We start from the raw sequence: 4,167 nt of genomic DNA, 5'->3' as shown, positions 1-4,167 counted from the left end.
GGATGGATGTGTAGGTGAATAAAGGTTTTTTCCAAGGTTACAGCATGGTGAGTTGTTTTAAAGCCTCTGTGTATCACCTTTAGACATTAACTACAGGGAGAGATAAGCTTGACAGAAATTATCTGACAGTCTTTCCCACACCAAGCAATGTGTAGGTGGAAATTTAACATGTATAAACCACCAAAAGCTTTCATAACAGATGTGAGCCAGGAGGGTCATTTAAAGAAGCATTTTTTTTTTTCAAACTATAGATCATGACTAATTAGTGAACGGTGTCCTGTATTTTTTTTTTTTTAATTTTTTTTAGGGTAAGAGATGAAAATAGAAAAAAAGAAGAGGGAATACACCTGGTTTTATCACAAATAGTAAGCAGAAGGATTGTTTTTAAAGAAACTTCCAATTATAACACACTTGTGTGTGAGTACATTGGGTTCTGAAATGAAATGTATTTTCAAAAGAGTTTGAAAAATATTCTAACTATTGTAATCTCATTTTGGGGGAAATTCAGTGTAGTTGTACATTCGAAGGGCATTTACTATGAACATGATATAGAGTCATAGTTAAGGACAAGATTCTGGAACCAAGTTTCTGGTTCAAAGCCTAACTCTGCCACTTATTAGCTGTGTGTCATTGGGTAAGTTACTTAGCCTCTCTAGGCCTCATTTTTCATCTGTTAAATGAGAATGCTAATGATACCTACTATATGGGGATATTATGAGAAATAATGAGTTGTTACTTGTGCAGTGCTTAGAGTAATACCTAGCACCTAAGGTAAGCTTTAGCTATTAATATGCTGTTTCTAAGCAAACATGTGACCTTTAGTATGTGACCTAACTTCTCTGGGCTTCCTTTTTGTTGGTAAGTAATCTCTAAAGGCCATGCTGGCTCCAACATTCCTAAAAGAGGTGGAGGAGTCCCAGGACAGATTTTGAGGAAAGAAATAGCCAAATGCAAATCATCCATCCTGTTCAACTGACAGCTTTGAGGTCTCAGCCAAGCAATCTGTTCCAATGAAACATCCTGTAAGCCAAGTTGTTATTATCTCTCAAAACTGCACGCAAAGGTGAATTCGGGATAGTGAGGGACTGACCAAATCAAGGAAAATGCTCTTTTTTTCCATCCATCAGACCCTTCATAACTACCATTGGCTTCCTGTCTCTCCCATTGTTCATGTGTTTTATTCCATATACTGGGACAACCACAGCTGGGGGGGAACAGGAAGTCTGTCCCCATATTTGTTGTTTGACTTCTATTGCCAATGTTCCTGACTGTGAAGTACAGTGGGAAGCTGCCCACAGCTGGTCCAGTGTTTATCACCACTCATCTTTCACTGTGAATTTTGAAGACATATCTAACACCTAGGATCATGAAAAACACAGACAAAGAACGAGCCAACAGAAAATAGGTGAAGTTACAGCAGAATATTCACAAATAGAAAAGTAAAAATGGCCAGTAATAATGTTCTATTCAACCTCACTCATAATGAAAGAAATGCAAATCAAGGCACTGAGATATCCTTTTTTTTTTTACCTATAAAAGAAGCAAATTAATTAAAGTTAGGAAATAGTCAATGCTAAAAAAGATGTAGGGAAATGGGCATTCTCATATTTTATTGGTGAGTCTAAATTGTGAAACGTCTTTGGAGGACAATTTTGCAATACATATATCCAAACAGTTCGTGCACATAATCCTTGACCAACCCCAAAACTATCAAAGCATTGAGTCGAAGCAGCCACTGATCTACAGACTTAAACATAAAGCCCTATTTGTTTAAGCCTTTTGTAGGCTTAGGCACATAAAGTTATAATCAGGTATTCCAGTACTTGCAACCAAACACATTCCTAATTGACAAGTTTTTTAAGGGTGGGGGGTGTAGAAGAGAACATCTTTATCTTGCAGTGACTTGAACATGAAAGTTTCTATTATTTCCCCAGTAAGCATGATATCAGCTTTGGGACTAAACTTCACCTTTTTATCATGCTACAAAAACATTTATTTCTATTTGGACACTGAATTTTATCTAATGGATTTTCAGCATCTATGTTGATGATCTTTCCATTTTTCATTTCATGATGTATTATTCTTTTGATGTATTGCTGATATCCCATGTTAACATTTTATTCACGGTTTCTAAAATAGTATTTAAAAATGAGATTATGTTACTTTTCTTCTTTTTACCCCTTTCTAATGAGTTATTTTTATTGGATTTTTGACTGGTGTTATTACTGCCTTGATGAAAAAAATTCCAATCTTTGAGGTTTTTACATCTAAGTGACTAAATTTTTATTTCTATATATTGTATTTGTGCTTTTTCAAATTTGCTTATTCTTTTTTCATAGTGTTATGTTCTATCATTTTGACTCTGTAGTAATTATTTTGAACATAACTATTTTATCATCTCTTCCAAATTGTTCTATTGTCACACATTCTTAAGGGGCTAATTCTCCTGTTTATTGATCCATCCCTCAAGTGGTTCATTTCCTACTTTGGTCTGTAATTTCTTATTATAAACTCATCATCAATGGGATTTATTCATTCTGTGAGAGATCAGAATAAACTAGCTGTTTTTCATTTGTTTCTGACAGGACCAAGGAATTCATCACTTTGTAATCAGCATTTGTATTCTTTGTTGACTTCGGAATTCCCTCAGCACATGGGAAGTTTAAACTGGGACCCCACACCAATGAATGGCATAGGCAAGCTAGTGGTTTCAGTTTCGATAGCAGATATTTTTTTAAAATTCATCCAGTGTCCCAGACAAACCACAAACCTCCTCACTGTGGCCTTGGACCAATGAAAGGAGTTTTGTTTTGTAGTGTTTTGTTTCCTTTTGTCTTGTTTTTTTTTTTTTTTTTTTTTTTTTAATATGTTCCAGTGACTAAGATCCTTTCCAGCATCCCAGCTTTAAGTAGTGGTCTCAAGTCCAGATCTCTACCTTTCTAAAACACAAGGCCAGAGTGAGTACTCACCCCCCAGTTCTTAGCCATTTGGGCTTATATTCTTAGCAAATACCCTTACATGCCTTAGAGTTCCCTCTTCCTATCTCATACCTAGAGATTCCCCCTTTTTTTCCACTGTTGATGTTTTTTTAACATTTCTGTGTTTGAAGTAGAGGTTACCTGACTTCTTGGATTCTGATGTTCCCAGATATTGAATTCTTAGTACTTTCTTATCTTTTAAAAAAGCCTTTTTAGAGTAACCACAAGGTGTGATGGAAACTACATGGAGGGGGGCGGGGGGTAGTGTCTAACCCAGGCGGGTGTTCAGGGAAGACTTCTGGAAGAGAACTCGCATAATCTGAGACCTGAAGACTGAGCACATATCAGCCAGGAAAAACAAAGTGTTTGTGCATTGAGGGTAACAGGTTGGAGGAAAAGGTGGGGAGTGGGGGTTGCTGGCAGAAGATAGAGCACATGTGAATACACAGGGTGGGTAGGGACAAGCCAAGTGTCACATTCTGAGAAGGACAGGTTCTGAGAACAGCAAGGAATGTGGTGTGGAGCATGAACTGAGCTATGAGGTTGGTGAGATAAGTAGAGGCCAGTTCATGAATGGCCCATGTGCCAGGTTAGGACAGTGGACCTCGTGCTGAGAGCAGAGGGAAGCCGATGAAGGGGACTATCAGGTCACAAAGAGTGAAATCATCAGGTTTAAAAGAAAAAGCAATTGAATAACCGGTCCTTGTATAAATAACTATACACAATCCTAGGGGCATTCAAGCACTAACCTTGGCATTCAAGCGCTAACCTCGGCATTCCAGCCTACATAGCCCTAGACTCTTAACCCAAAGATGACAAGGTAGCACAGTGGGGCTCAGTTCAGCGTCCTCATCTCCCAGGAATTTCCCCCGCCTGCTTTGGGGAGGAGTACTCCACTCAGCCAGCGTGCAGCTATTTCGCAAATACACAGCTCTTTCAAGAATATTTCCCCAGATTACCCCTTCCCCACCTCTCCCTACCAGCTCCCCAAACTCTGCCAAAACTGTTGCCTGATGCAGGGAAGGAGCTTAAGCAGCAGCAGAAGCTTCACAAGAGTAACCTGGGGCCAGGGCCAGGGGGTTCTATTTCCTCCCGTTTATAATCTTTCCACTCAGCCTAATGTCTTCCGGGTGAGTGTGAAGTTATTTGACTGACATGAGGAGGAAAAGAAGAAGGAGGAAAAGAAGAC

This window comes from Furipterus horrens, unplaced genomic scaffold (genome assembly GCF_987537825.1).
Source record: "Furipterus horrens unplaced genomic scaffold, mFurHor1.1.pri manual_scaffold_5, whole genome shotgun sequence".
Classification (NCBI taxonomy): Eukaryota; Metazoa; Chordata; class Mammalia; order Chiroptera; family Furipteridae; genus Furipterus; species Furipterus horrens.
Note: the sequence above shows the minus strand (reverse complement) of the source record.